Source organism: Bos javanicus, chromosome X, assembly GCF_032452875.1.
Source record: "Bos javanicus breed banteng chromosome X, ARS-OSU_banteng_1.0, whole genome shotgun sequence".
Taxonomy (NCBI): domain Eukaryota; kingdom Metazoa; phylum Chordata; class Mammalia; order Artiodactyla; family Bovidae; genus Bos; species Bos javanicus.
This window is the reverse complement of record NC_083897.1, coordinates 119,262,489-119,278,926: the sequence shown is the minus strand read 5'-3', so window position 1 is coordinate 119,278,926 and position 16,438 is coordinate 119,262,489. Positions and strand designations below refer to the sequence as shown.

Genomic DNA, 16,438 nt, shown 5'->3' with positions numbered 1-16,438 from the left:
AATCTTTTTTGGGTGTTAGTTCTAGAAGGTCTTGTAGGTCTTCATAGAACCGTTAAGCTTCTTCATCGTTACTGGTCGGGGCATAGACTTGTATTACTGTGATATTGAATGGTTTGCCTTGGACACGAACAGAAATCATTTTGTCATTTTTGAGACTGCAGCCAAGTACTGCATTTCAGACTCTTTTGTGGAGTATGATGGCTATTCCATTTCTTCTAAGGGATTCTTGCCCACAGTAGTAGATATAATGGTCATCCAGTCCATTTTAGTTCACTGATTCTTAGAATGTCAATGTTCACTCTTGCCATCTCCTGTTTGACCATTTCCAATTTGCCTTGATTTATAAACCTAACATTCCAGGTTCCTGTGCAATATTGCTCTTTACAGCATCGGAGCTTGCTTTCATCACCAGTCACATCCACAACTGGGTGTTGTTTTGCTTTGGCTCCATCCCTTCATTCTTTCTAGAGTTATTTCTCCACTTATCTCCAGTAGCTTATTGGGCACCTACCGACTTGGGGAGTCTTTTTTGGCAATGCCAAAGAATGCTCAAACTACAGCACAATTGCACTCATCTCATATGCTAGTAAAGTAATGCTCAAAATTCTCCAGGTCAGGCTTCAGGAATACGTGAACTGTGAACTTCCAGATGTTGAAGCTGGTTTCAGAAAAGGCAGAGGAACCAGAAATCAAATTGCCAGCATCTGCTCAATCATTGAAAAAGCAAGAGAGTTCTAGAAAAATATCTATTTCTGCTTTATTGACTATGCCAAAGCCTTGGACTATGTGGATCACAATAAACTGTAGAAAATTCTGAAAGAGATGGGAATGCCAGACCACCTGACCTGCCTCTTGAGAAACCTGTATGCAGGTCAGGAAGCAACACTTAGAACTGGACATGTAACAATGGACTGGTTCCAAACAGAAAAAGGAGTACATCAAGGCTGTATATTGTCACCCTGCTTATTTAACTTACATGCAGAGTACATCATGAGAAACACTGGGCTGGAAGAAGCACAAGCTGGAATCAAGATTGCTGGGAGAAATATCAATAACCTCAGGTAGGCAGATGACACCACCCTTATGGCAGAAAGTGAAGAAGAACTAAAAAGCCTCTTGATGAAAGTAAAAGAGGAGAGTGACAAAGTTAGCTTAAAGCTCAACATTCAGAAAACTAAGATCATGGCATCCGGTCCCATCACTTCATGGCAAATAGATGGGGAAACAGTGAAAACAGTGTCAGACTTTATTTTTCGGGGCTCTAAAATCACTGCAGATGGTGACTGCAGCCATGAAATTAAAAGATGCTTACTCCTTGGAAGGAAAGTTATGAGCAACCTAGATAGCATATTAAAAATCAGAGACATTACTTTGTCAACAAAAGTTCGTCTAGTCAAGGCTATGGTTTTTCTAGTAGTCATGTATGGATGTGAGAGTTGGACTATAAAGAAAGCGGAGGGCCGAAGAATTGATGCTTTTGAACTATAGTGTTGGAGAAGACTCTTGAGAGTCCCTAAGACTGCAGGAAGATCCAACCAGTCCATCCTAAAGGAGATCAGTCCTGGGTGTTCATTGGAAGGACTGATGTTGAAACTGAAACTCCAATACTTTGGCCACCTGATGTGAAGAGCTGACTCATTGGAAAAGACCCTTATGCTGGGAAAGATTCAAGGTAGGAGGAGAAGGGGACAACAGAGGATGTGATGGTTGGATGGCATCACTGATTCAAAGGACTTGGGTTTGGGTGAACTCCAGGAGTTGGTGATGGACAGGGAGGCCTGGCGTGCTGTGTTTCATGGGATCACAAAGAGTGGGACACAACTGACTGACTGAACTGAACTGATGGAATTGGATGCCATGATCTTAGTTTTCTGAATGAGTTTAAAGCCAACTTTTTCACTCTCCTCTTTCATTTTCATCAAGAGGTCTTTAGTTAAATAAGCAGGGTGACAATAAATCTTACTGCATACTTTTAGAAATTTTATATTCTGTAAGGAATAAAAATGAAAGATCAATTTATCAAATACAAGGAGGAAATGCCCAAGTCCCTATGTCTTTGATCAGTTCATTTGTATTTTGTCTTCTCATGCTTTGCACATTAAAAAGAAACAGAAGGAAGAAGATTGAATTTGCAAGTCTTTCAAAAATTAAACTTGGTTCTCTGTAACATTAGAGTTGGGACAAATAAATTTTACTCAAGATGCCACATAATAGAAGAATAAACCAAGAATAATAAGCTTTTTCAACCTTAAGATTTTTATTCATTTCCCCTTTACCATTAAACTGAACTTGCAGAATACATAAGGGCCAACCTAAGCAAATCTACTCCTAACTGATGACATAACCATAGTACACCATTACTAATATTCCTTTAATATTTTATATTTCACCCCTTAAATTTCTGGATCGAATCACTGTATAAGTATGTATGAACTGTATGGAGATGACCAGTACTTTCCTTGAAAGTAAATATCAGGTAAACAAAAATAATCAATATCTGTCTTGATGGAGAAGGCAATGGCAACCCACTCCAGTACTCTTGCCTGGAAAATCCCATGGACGGAGGAGCCTGGTAGGCTGCAGTCCATGGGGTCACTAAGAGTCAGGCACTACTGAGTGACTTCACTTTCACTTTTCATTTTCATGCATTGGAGAAGGAAATGGCAACCCACTCCAGTGTTCTTGCCTGGAGAATCCCAGGGACAAGGGAGCCTGGTGGGCTGCCATCTATGGGGTTGCACAGAGTTGGACACGACTGAAGCGACTTAGCAGCAGCAGCATCTGTCTTAAAGGCAATTGATAGAAGACAAATCATAAGCCATTACTGGTATCCCTAAAGAAAACTAATTAATCTAGTTGGTTTCTTTCTTAAAAGTACTGGAATTGTAAGATGTTATTATGGAAATTTTACTTGGATGAAACTACAATTTTAGCCACAAAATTTTAAAATATTTTGTTTTCAAACAATAGGGAGCTTGAGAAAAGATATGTATGCATCTTGCTTATGGCATGGGGAAGAATCACATTATTGGCAAAAAAAGAGGGTTAAAGACAATTTATATCTGAGGAATCACATAACTGAGTACCATCTGCAAACTTATTTGGCAGACATCTTGTTCTGTCCAAATGCAAAGGTTTGTGAACAGTTTGATAGTATATACTGAATGCATTCACTAGCCATGGAAGGTACTTTTTAACCTGAGGGGAGGAGATCAATTTCTACTTTTAAAGACATCCTTCCAGTGTGAAAACAAGTCATTGGATTCATCCCTCTATGATTAAAAATTGCCTCAAGTAATAATGACAGGAAAATAGTCTTGTTTCTTAATTATAGAGAAAGTTTTACAGTGAAAAAGTGAAAGTGAAGTCGCTCAGTCGTGTCCAACTCTTTGCAACCCCATGGTGTGTCTCCTGCCAGGCTCCTCCATCCATGGGATTTTCCAGGCAAGAATACTGGAGTGGGTTGCCATTTCATTCTCCAGGGGATCTTCCTGACCGGGGGATCGGGTCTGGGTCTCCAAAACTGAGGGCAGACTCTTTACTGTCTGAGCCACCAGGGAATCCTTTTAAAGTAGCCTGGGACAAAATAACATCAAAACTAATTTCATCAAAACTAAATTAATATCAAAACTAAATTAATTGTTTTTCTCCTTTAAGGCACCAAGCTTCATTTCAAATAAAGCATATTTTGTACCAGAACTTTCTACTACATTTATGTTGAAATGTTTCTACAATATATACCAAAGATTAAAGTGGAATAAAAATAATTCAAATTATAAAATTAGGCCCATATAATACCAGCAATAATTAATTAAAAATATTTATAAAAGCTTTAGCATTATGTCAGAGAAGGCAATGGCACCCCACTCCAGTACTCTTGCCTGGAAAATCCCATGAACGGAGGAGTCTGGAAGGCTGCAGTCCATGGGGTCGCTGAGGGTCAGACACGACTGAGCAACTTCACTTTCACTTTCATTTTCACTTTCATGTATTGGAGAAGGAAATGGCAACCCACTCCAGTGTTCTTGCCTGGAGAATCCCAGGGACGGGCATCCTGGTGGGCTGTGGTCTATGGGGTCGCATAGAGTCAGACACGACTGAAGTGACTTAGCAGTAGCATTATGTACATATATAATTTAATAGGCTATGTTAGATTTAATTTTTTATCACATAAACATATCATATCATTAGGACTATATTTGGTTTATTACAAATGTTGATTTTTGATCCAGAATTTTAAAATACAGGCACTGGTATATGATTCAACTTATTTAACTCAAATATGAAAAAAATGTGTTTCAAAAATATTTTCTTGTTATATCCATTGGCATTTTGAGCCCGATAATTCTTTTGTGTGGCATTATACTATTATGCTTATTTAACTTATATGCAGAATACATCATGAGAAACGCTGGGCTGGATGAAGCACAAACTGGAATCACAAGATTGCTGGGAGAAATAGCAATAACTTCAGATATGCAGATGACACCAACCTTATGGCAGAAAGTGAAGAGGAACTAAAAAGCCTCTTGAGGAAAGTGAAAGAGGAGAGTGAAAAAGTTTTCTTAAAGCTCAACATTTAGAAAATGAAGATCATGGCATCTGGTCACATCACCTCATGGGAATTAGATGGGGAAACAGTGGAAACAGTGTCAGACTTTATTTTTTGGGCTCCAAAATCACTGCAGACTGCAGCCATGAAATTAAAAGATGCTTACTCCTTGGAAGGAAAGTTATGACCAGCCTAGATAGCATATTCTAAAGCAGAGACATTACTTTGCCAACAAAGGTTTGTCTACTCAATGCTATTGTCTTTCCAGTAGTCATATGAGATATGAGATATGAGAGTTGGACTGTGAAGAAGGCTGAGCGCTGAAGAATTGATGCTTTTCAACTGTGGTGTTGGAGAAGACTCTTGAGAGTCCCTTGGACTGCAAGGAGATCCAACTAGTCCACTCTAAAGGAGATCAGTCCTGGGTGTTCTTTGGAAGGAATGATGCTAAAGCTGAGACTCCAGTACTTTGGCCACCTCATGCGAAGAGTTGACTCACTGGAAAAGACTCTGATGCTGGGAGGGATTGGGGGCAGGAGGAGAAGGGGACGACAGAGGATGAGATGGCTGGATGGCATCACCGACTCAATGGATGTGAGTTTGAGTGAACTCTGGGAGTTGATGGACAGGGAGGCCTGGTGTGCTGCAATTCATGGGATCGCAAAGAGTCAGACACAACTGAGCGACTGAACTAATTAACTAACTATACTATTGTGCAGGCTGCAGAAAGTTTACCTCCCAGCCACCCACCCCCATAAACATAACAGAACTTTTCAGATATGGTAACACACTTTTCAGAGTGTTTTCCAAAACACTCCCACATTTTCAACCTCCTCATTACCCTCGTTTCCTCCATTTAGGAGATGGGTTTAAAGTAGTGATTTAAAGGATTATGATACTCTTTAATTTTATAAAAATAAGAGAATAATCTTCTATTTCTCTGTCCTTTCCTCTCTTTAGAAAATGCAATTGAAAACATAACAATAACTAAACAACATCTCTTCATGATACTTAAGAGATAGCAAAGTTCTTCTATATGTATTACTTTATTTGGTCATTGCATTATCCATATTAAGAAAGCAGAGGACATATTATATTTCTTTTGACAGGTTTAAAAAAGATATCAAAGCTTAGAGAAATTAAGAAACTCTGTAAGTATTACACTGTAGTCAAGTTAAAACTAGTGTCTTGGTCTTGAAACGTTTAGATTAGTGACCGTTCAGCTGCATCTGACTGATATGTTAATATGTTCCCTGTCCTCAAGAAGGCAATAGTTTAAATGGGGAGAAAATATCAATCGACGTAAGTCATGGGCTTCACGATGCACACTGACATGCACATTGCCTACAGGAAAATGTTAATGGTTGATTAACGTTAAAGATTAAAATGGGCACTCTGGTTTTATCATTATTCATAAAAATGTATTGAAGCTTAATAATTGTTTAGTGCTCAGCTTTACAAAGACATTACAGCACATAAGAAATAACTTAAAATTAAACTGATCTTAAAATAATTACAATTTATAATAAACAAAGTACAGTCAAAATACCAAGCTATAAGGGCCTAGACTTGTCAAAAGTAGGAGGGGAATTAGAGAAGAAATGGTTTCAAATTTGTTTTCTTGAAATTAAATCACATGCTTATCTACAATGTTTAAAACAAATCATTTTTTAAAGCACCAATGCATCTTATAATTTCACATCAATAATTTTTTATTGATTTTTTTATTATTATAAAGCCAGGCAATAAAATAAGGCTTGTTTAGATGAATGTAATTTAAAGTGGCATAATGACAGACAATGGCAGTTTGTGATTTTAAATTCGTTATTTACTTTTATTTTTATTTGTTACCTAATCTGAGAAAAATAAAACTCATGTAGGTAAGACATTGCTAATTGTGTCAGTCATTTCATAGCTTATCTTTAAATTTCCATGTATTCTTAAATTTAATCTATTTAGAATATTGAAAAAATAGTAAGAGTATGTATGTGTATGTGTGTATATGGATACGTATTAATGGCTAATAACTGAGCATATTCTTTGATTATATACTGGTTTAACTTTATCAATAAATCAGCTTCAAGTCAATTAAAATTATTGCTATTTGGGAGGAAAATTTTGAAATGCATCTTGCAATTTTATGAGATTTCTTTGTAAAAAAAAATGAGAAAGTCTAATTACCAGTTACCACTAATAGTTGCTAACAGCTTCTAAATAGTCAAGTTTATTTGCTTTATTCATCAAATCTAAAATTTAGTTTGTATTTATATTTGGTCCCTTGATCCAGAGTTGTAAGTGAACAGGCGTTTTTAGTTTAAATATTTAGGCCTATTTCAAAGTCAGATACAAGGCACTCACACTTATGACTAAAATGATATGCCATACCATATTACAATGATAAGCAGCCGACGTTACTTATTATTGTATAACTGATCTCTGACTTCTATGACAATGAGTATATGGCAAGCAGTTATGTCCACTTAGTTCCTCTTCTGTGAGTGTAGAATACATGTGCTTAATGATTGTGTTTGCTTACATAATATTTTATCAAGGGATATTAATAGTCTTCAATTTTTAAAAGGACCAGAGCAGGCTTAAAAACTTTCTAATCAATTACACTTTTGTGAGATGTACAAACATGATGAACAAAGACAGTATTTTAAAATACTTTAATTGTGGTAAAGGGATAGACATAAATGAGGGACAAAGATTGAAGTCTCAAAATAAAGTGCATAAAACATGCTTTAAAAATTTTCTGTTTTTAAAATTGAGTCAATACATAATATATTAGACAAAAATTCAAAATAATTAATAGGACAACTAGACTATAATTTTGGTTTGTAAAAACAAAGTAAATTACAATGGGGATAAAATCTTGATCTTTTTTGTTCGATTTGCTTACTCTAGCCACCCCCCAGAACAGAGAGGGGAGTGGCTAGAGTAAGCTGCTTTGTTTTCCACATGAAGATGGTCGAAGTGTTTTATTTGACTAGAAGCTCAATTTGAAACCAAACTGAAATCTCTCACTGCAGTTTAGAAATTTATGAAAGTTATATATCATAAAGTGGTAGAATCATGTAGTTAGATATAACTGTATGGGTCTTGAATATGGAGGGATTTTTCCAACTGTGGATGCCAGATTACAGAACTATAAACAAACGTGAACACATTCAGATGAAAAACATGATGAAGAATCTAGAAATCTGATTATCATGGCCAAAACATTGTGTCAGGTACACTAAAAGATGAAGTGTTGAGCCATTCTAGATACAAAAAGTGGTTTCTTGAAGACCAAGTTGTGAGGATTCTCTACTTGGAATAATACAAGAGGGGTAAGAATATTGCAGGATGTGCTACATACCCCCAAATATACTGAACACTACAGATGGAGGTCCAGGGGAAGAAAAGTGATCGTAATCATTTAGAAGAATAAGGAAAAGATTTATTTGGTTTTCTTCAATCAGGCATTGGTTAAGTTCATCCTAAAATATTGTGATTATAGTGGAATATGCATTAAGTTGAAAACATGTGTAGTGAATTCCACTCTGTATCGGATGTAAAATGATGTAGAATACCTTTTTTCCCACAGTCATCAAGATAAATCCAGATAAAACAAAACCCATACATTTCTAAAGGACTATCAAAGAATAGAGGCACCGAAGCTTAAATGAGGTGATTTCCAGAGAAAAGAGCCTTTCTTCAGGTAACAATGAGCCAAGGATGCTACTTGAGGGGAAATGCTGGGTTTGGCTATCAAAGCTATTGATCAAAGGGTTAGCAGGCAAAACAAAATGAATTCTAAAAGACTCACAAATACAATGATAATGCACTCAGCCTAACAATTCTCTCCTACACCTGTTTTTCTGAGAAAATGACAACAAAGGCAGTACTGAAAAAACAAGAGAATGTGCATTCTTACGGAGTTTTGTGGTACCTGAAACCAGAGTTCTTAGTACCCATGAATGCAATGCTGAACCATGACCTAGCTGTCTCCTGACTCAAATACTAAGTCAAGAACTCAGTCTGCACTCCTTCACTCCCTCTTTCTCTCTCCCTGATAGTCAATATAACTGATATCTGTACTCATTCCATAATCTCATTTCCATGTATCCATTTTCATCACTACCTCTTTTCTTTCTCATTCCCTCCATCTTATAAACTAACCTCCAGTGTGATACAACTCCATGACACCATCAAATTAGTTTCGTGTTTTCCCTATTTCTCAACCGTTTAACCATCACCATCAACCTCACCCAGCCTAGCTGCCCTTATATACATTTTCAGTTTCCTTCCCCCCTCTTCATTCATTTTACTTGCTTGATAAAACCCCAATCACAACTAAATATAATTTCTCTGCCTATTTCATATCTGCACCAGAGTATCTAAACCTGAAAAATATATAAAGTTGCTAACAGGATTTCATTATAAATCTATGAGTCCTAATGGAATTATACCTTATATCCCTAATGCATTTGTTCTCCTACTTTCTTAGATAACTAGTTCTTTCATACCCTCTTCTCTCTTTACAAATGAATATGTCCTTCTCTTTCTTTTACTTTCAAATCATTGTTGTTGTTCAGTCACTCAGTCATGTCTGACTCTTTGCAACCCCATGGACTGCAGCACAACAGGCTTCCCTTTCCTTCACCATCTCCCGGAGCTTGCTCAACACCACAGTTCAAAAGCGTCAGTTCTTCAGCGATCAGTTTTCTTTATGGTTCAACTCTCACATCCATATATGACCACTGGAAAAACCATAGCTTCGTTTGACAAGACAGACCTTTGGCTTCCAGGACAACGGATTTTCTTGGTTTTCTTTTGATCACATGAGTACTCTTTTTCAGTTTCTAGTGCTCGTCTTCTTCTAGACACCATCAACTGGAAAATTTCAGGGCTCAGCCTTCAGACCTCCTTTCTACTCCAGCTATTCCCAGTCCCTCATTATCACATCAAGACTTACAGCTTCAAAGACCATCCCTATGTAGATAACTACCAAATTTATAATTCAATATAAATCTCACTAGAATTCTAGTCTCATATCAAACTATGTGATATCTTTGGGATATCTAACAGGTATTTTAAAAACAACGTGCCTAAATCAAAACTCCTGATTTTTGCCAATGGTCTTCTCCTTCAGTCTTTCTTAACTCAGTGAGTGGTAATTCCATTATTTTAATTATCAGACTCTAAACCTTGGAATCTGCTTTAACAGCTCTAATGTTCTTCCCACAGATATCCATGTTTTGCTCCCTTGCTACAGATTGCTTCTGAACTTTCATGTAGGAAGAGAAAGTTTTTATCATTTCCTAGAATTTCTCCCTCATTCACTACATCCCATTACTTCATTTCATTTTCTTTCCTTTTTTTTATACAACACTTACTACTATCTGATTTATTACATATCACATGTTTAATTATTTATTTTTCTCTCCCTTAGCATGTAAAATGTAATCAGACAAATATGGGCACTTTGTCTTTTTAGTTCAATATTATGGCCTCAAGTTTAAAATAGTGCCTAACATACAGTAGGTGTTTAAAAATGTTTGTTGAACAAAGAAAATCTATTGAAATGAAGACAGAATTAGTTTCCCTTTGGAAATTTGTAAAAACCTTTATTTAAACTAATTTTCCCTCAGTTACACTTTGGTGACCCTAAGGATTGTCAGTATTTGTTTTGTTGAGAGCAAAGATTTTTTCCTACTCATCTTACTCTCAAAGTAGGTTTCTGTATTTTCTCTTTGAATTACGTTCTACAGGAAGTCAGATATGTGGTCAATAGAGGTAAGAAATATTCTAGGATAGTCTTATTTCTTAACTCTTTCAAAATGAGAGGCTACATTAATTTACACACTTTGTGAATATGAAAAGGCCTAGAGGTGGTAAGAAGATAATTAAAACCTAGATCTGACAAGCTTATAGAGGAACAAAACTGTTCTTGTTAAATTACTGTATCATTGTAGTCTGGAGGGGTTAGAGATCTTGATATGATTATTAATATACACACATTTGATTTGCTCAAGCAATTACATTGTTTAATGGATGAAAAGCAATATGTTTGCTATAAAAAGTTCACCTGGCAGCCTTCTAGATTTAACTTTCATAGAATAGTCTATGATAAGAAAGGTTATGGCAAGCATGTCTGAATTAATATATGAAAAGAATCCCATAAGAAACACTCATATGCAAAGTAATAAGCTCTTGATATCATCTAAACTTACGGTCAAAAATTAATTATTTAAGTTTATTTTCATAAAATTCTTACAGCCATTTTACTCTTTTGAGTATCAATATTTCTGTGGACACTATTCATCAGTTGTATTTTGTCTCCTATTTTCTATATTCAAAAAATCTGTTTCCTGTTGGAATTATATATATATAAAGTATTTTAGGATGTACATAAACTATTGGTCCTAAATTCAGTATTCAAAGAATAACACTGCTGCAAAGAATTTTGTGGGTAGATAATTATATTCCTTTCCTGTTGCTATTAGAAAAGTGCTTCTGAAACACTTTCATGGACAGAAGTGCTAATTCCAAATGTCTTTGCAAAAAATATTCAAGGTGAGGCCATTCAGGTTTAGAGTTAACATGAACAAAATTTTGCATTGATTTTCACACATGTAAAAGATAAATATTATCTAAAAATTTATTTCAATGTTGATGAGTATATATTTATTTTAAATAAAAATTTTAATGTAATTAAAAAGATAGAAGAAAATATGTTCTGATTTTCTAGCAGATGTAAGAAAAGACAATAGGAAACACTCATATAAATAGAACTTTAAAGTTCTGAATTTTCAATTCTGATTTATTCCTAACTGTATAATATAATGCTGATGTCTTTTCCTTGCAGTACTTCTAGATTTCTTTAGAGCATCAGTTTCACTCAGTAGTCAATTTATAATGAAAATTATGTAAAATGTGACATTAAAATCAGGCCAAATGTTAATGCTGGGTAAAAAGGCCAAAATAAAAATAAAAATTAAGTCTGCAAGACATTATAGCATGATTTACTTAGTACTAGAGAGAAGTAAACTATGCAAAGGAAAAGCAGCTATAAAAGTAATAAATGTTTTACTGAAAACATAAGGTGTTTTCTCCTCCCATTCTCATACTACGGAAATAGGCTTACTCTCAATGAGAAGGAATCATTCCACTTTAGACTGATGAACAATACAATTCTTTATGCAGCACATAATCAAGCTGTGGAATTCAATTTTGTAATATATCATTGTGGTAAATAGTTTAGCAAAATCCAGGAAAGCATTAAATGTTGCTATGAATAAGAATGACATTTACAGCCATGCTAAGTAGGTCACAAAGTTTAAAGGGCTCTCAGTCCTCTAGCAATGGGGCATAGGAGAATTTGTGTGAAGGTCAGAAAGTAATGTTCTCTCCTCTGACATTATTATATATCATTCAAGCATTATGGGATGTTTATGTGGCTCTTTCTCAAAGCTTGGAATTAAGGTACCTACATGTACATAAAGAAAAGAAAAACTACTTAATTTTCTTCAAGATGTAAATATTTTTGGATAAAAATTATCAATTATGTTATCAATGACTGTAGTAATTATATAAAACATAAACGACAATAAAATATTCTCCATACAGAAGAGTAAAGGAGTGGGAAAATTTGGCAGATGTGGGAAACAGGAAAGGCAAAAATGGCTGAAAAACAATATACTTTGGATGGAAAAATATGTTTTCCTTCTAAAGCATAGCAAAGTTCAATCTGAAAAAATAACCCTGACTGCTATTTAACTCCATAAGTAATTAGTATCTTGACAGTTAAATTAGAGGTTTGGACTGTTCAGTGCTTAAATTTGTTCCTCTTGTACACTGAGACATGCAAAAGAATAGTCTTAACAACATTATTTATAAAATGCAAACTATAGCTAACCCGAATTTCAAATCAAGAGTCAAAGGGAAAAATTATTATATATTATTATAGAGAAAACTATACAGCAATGAAAATAGATAAAGAGAGCTGCATGAAGTAACAGACAACTCAAAAATATAATGTAAACCAAAGATTCCTTACAAACATCTTTATAAAGAGAAAACATAAAATTAAACTTAAGTATTTAAGAATGGTTGCTATGTGGTAAAAGTATGCAGGAAAGTAAGCAGAGGATTACGGTAAATGACAGGAGCATGGTTGTATTTGTGAGACAGGATGGTTTTAACAAGACTGTGGCAAAAGAGAGACTTCTATACTGATACAATGTTATATTTTTGACCTATGTCAATACTTACAGAGTGTTGACTTTAAGATGAATCAATGATTTCCACTTCTTCACTGTCTCTCTATACACACACAAACACATACACACATATATATATTTCAGAATAATGTTTCAAATACAGTAAAATAAAATAAATAGATAAGAAGACATTGTGTGAATACTGAAGAATGTCCTCGATAAAAATAAGTTATTTATTTTCCAATGTGCAATATTAGATAAAATAATCCATAGTTCTTTCTTTTTAGAAACTGACTTTTCCTGTTATGTCAGGGCAATAGTTACCGGGTGAAAGTTTTGAAAATTTGAGTTTTATAAAACAGATATGATCATCTTAGCATTTTATAAAATATATAGCATGAGAGATTTATTTAATTTGCATGAAACAAAAATGTCACATTATAGATATCAGAACAAGACAATGAGTATATTTAAAGCAAGTATCTCTGGAATATGTTCTGAGAACACTATCTTCAAAAGGAAGAGCTTATATCACAAAGAATCTTTCTAGAAGGTATAAATCAAGAAAATGTTCATTAAAAAAATGAGTGTAGAGTTTTATTTGTTCAGACTATCCTACAGAAAAATTAAGTTTCTTTAGCATTGTTAGAATTACAGGAAATAATTTATGATCAACAAAACTATAGGGCTCTAACAATTACTTCTAGAGAGTATGGAAATCCAAAAGCTCTAAGTATTTTCAACCTGGTACTTAACTAAATGATGAGGAAATATGCCATCTTATGGAGGAAACATCAATCATGGAAAGTTCACTGCTCTTTGAAAAACCAAATAAGTGAGTCATCCAGGTTAGAGTGCTCTGGAAATTTAGCAAGGTATTTGTTTATTATTTTCTAAGTATATTTGACAGCTGTTGATTGAAATCAGTGAAACACCCTTTCTTTATCCACTTGCCTTACTCTTACATTTAAATTTATACCCTTACTCACACATGCCAGTTATTTTTGAATAATAGGAAAATTTATGCAAACTACATATTTAGGAATGACATTATTAAAATATTACCTATTTAAGGTATGTCCTGTCTAATTCTTTTATTGATAGTTTTTTTAATATAAATTTATTTTAATTGGAGGTTAATTACTTTACAATATTGATAGTTCAAGAGTTGAGTCAATATAACACCAGATTTCAACAGATTCAATTTGTGATGGTTATTCACACTCATCCCACCACAACAAATTTCCATTTCTCTCTGTCAAGCTGGTGACTGCAGACTTCATCACCTGAGCTACCTAGTCCTCTGCATTCTGGTGGAGTTTGGCTAATGGAAGCCATCAGCAAGAAACTGCAGTGCAAGAGGAGAGAGGTTTATTTTTTTTTCTACTGCTCATTCCTGCCCCTTTGCTACCTTATTCTTAACCAATACCTATGGTGTCATGGAGAATTCCTTATGACTAGACAACACAAGAGGAAAACTATGTAGGTCTGGTTTAAAGATAGGTCTGCAAGAAATGCTGGCACCAGACAGAGTAAAGGTTGCTGCATCTGCTGAGCAGCAATATGGATTAAGAATCACAAGCGTGTGCACATCCTTGGAATCTAGTGATTAATGATTTCATCTCATTTTTGAGCTATTTTTCATTTTTATAAATTGTAAAAGTATAAGAAAGCACAAAATTAACCACTAATTATAATTTCTCACACTCACTTGCTATTTTTGAAAGTAATGAGACAATCCATCTATAGAAAGTGTTCTGTCCATTCATGTCCTGCCCACTTTTCTCCCAATATCCCCAAGATCCCTGTTTATTAATTCATTTTAAAAATGTATTGAGCCACTGTCAAACACTGTCTTTGGTGCCAGAGACATGAAAATAAACAGCATAAAAATCTGTTCTCATGGAGCTTATACTCTAGTGGCAGCCTGGGGGAGGTTTGGACAGAGAAAATATAAAAAGTAAAAGATATAAAAAGTCAGATTGCAGTAACTGCTATAGAAGAAATACTTAGCAAGTGAGAGGGAGATCTGGAGGGATTTAATACTTTTTTAACTTAATTAATAATTGAAAAATATATTTATATATTATATACTTATACATAATATATATTATATAGTATATATTTAAGGTGTAAAATGTGATGACTTGGTATGCATATACACTGTAGAATGATTACAAAGATCAAGATAATTAACACAGCCATTACCTCACATAATTAACATAATTTATTCTTTCTGTGCCATGGTAACACTTAAGATCTACTCTCAGTGACTCCTAAGCATCAAATATAATATTTTAAACTATAGCCACCACCTGTACATTAATCCTCAGAGCTTATATGAACTATAATTTGTACACTTTGATCTATATCACCCCATTTCCCTCTCCCCCAAGCCCTGTCATTATGGCTATAATCAAAAAGACAAGAGATAACAAATGTTGGCAAGAATGTGGAGAAAAGGGAACGCTTCTCCACTGGTGGTGCGAATGTAAAATGATACAGTCATTATAGAGAACAGTTTAGTGGTTCTTTAAAAAAATCTAAAATGGAATTATCATATGATCCAGCAATTTCACTTCTGGGTATCTATGCAAAGGAATTGAAATCACTGTCTTGAAGAGATATCTAGCTGCATATCCACGTTCACTGCGGGATTATTGACAATAGCCAAGAGTGATTTTTAAATACAGTTGCCAAGAAAGGCAACTGAAAGTGATGTCGCTAAGTCATGTCTGACTCTTTGCGACCCCATGGACTGTAGCCTACCACACTCCTCCATCCATGGGATTTTCCAGGCAAGAGTACTGGAGTGGATTGCCATTTCCTTCTCCAGAGGATCTTCCCGACCCAGGGACTGAACCTGGGTCTCCCACATTGTAGGCAGACGCTTTACCGTCTGAGCTACCAGGGAAGATAGAAAGGCAACTGATGAAGGGCAAATATCACAAAAGTCAAATATCTGAAAGAATGAGGTAAAATAAATCATATGGATATCTGGACAGAGGGCAGTGACAGAAAGGGGAAAGAGAAAACATGAAACTCAATGATACTGATTAAAATGTATCTAATGCCAGTGTGGCTGGAATGGAGTGTGAGGAGAACAGTAGGAGATGAAGGAAGAGAGGTACCAGGGAGCCATACAATAAAGGGCCCAAAAGGTCATTTTATTCTAGCTTTTTTAGTGTGAGACAAGGAAATACTGGAGAGTTTTTAGCAGAGGATGTGATAGGGGAACTTATACATGAATTTGCAGTTTGGAAGAGAAGTCTGAGTTTTTATCTTTAAAATAATAACCTACATTTAATCTACTTTTTCAAATATACTCAGCTGTATGTGTGTGTTGTTATATACAAAAAGCTCTCCCTAATATGAGGTTATGAAAGGATTCTTTTATTTTTTCATCTGTTTTAAGTACTTATTTAAAACTTTTGTCTACCTGGAATGTATGTCTTTTTAATCCACCTGGAATGTATGTCCTTTTATTCCCAATTGGAAAGGCAGGCTTTCCAACATCTTTATTGAAAAGCATTTGCTTTCTACAATGCTTATGATGCCACCTCTGTCATATATCAAATGTCCACATGTGCATAGATATGCTTCCTGACTCATAATTCTCTTTAAATAGCTTGTGAAACAAAACATTATTTTAGTTTGTTACAATTTATAAATACCTTTC

At 34.9% G+C, this 16,438-nt stretch overlaps 1 protein-coding gene across 1 annotated transcript in view; it reads right to left on the bottom strand.

Moving 5' to 3' along the window:
- The window catches only part of LOC133243547 (serine/threonine-protein phosphatase 4 regulatory subunit 3B-like), a 122,122-nt gene extending 109,255 nt beyond the window's left edge, over positions 1-12,867 (bottom strand). Inside the window, exon 1 of the mRNA XM_061410526.1 lies at positions 12,812-12,867. The gene's annotated coding sequence lies outside the window, so the exon portion shown is untranslated. The remainder of the gene's footprint in view (positions 1-12,811) is intronic.
- Between the last annotated feature and the right edge of the window lie 3,571 nt (positions 12,868-16,438).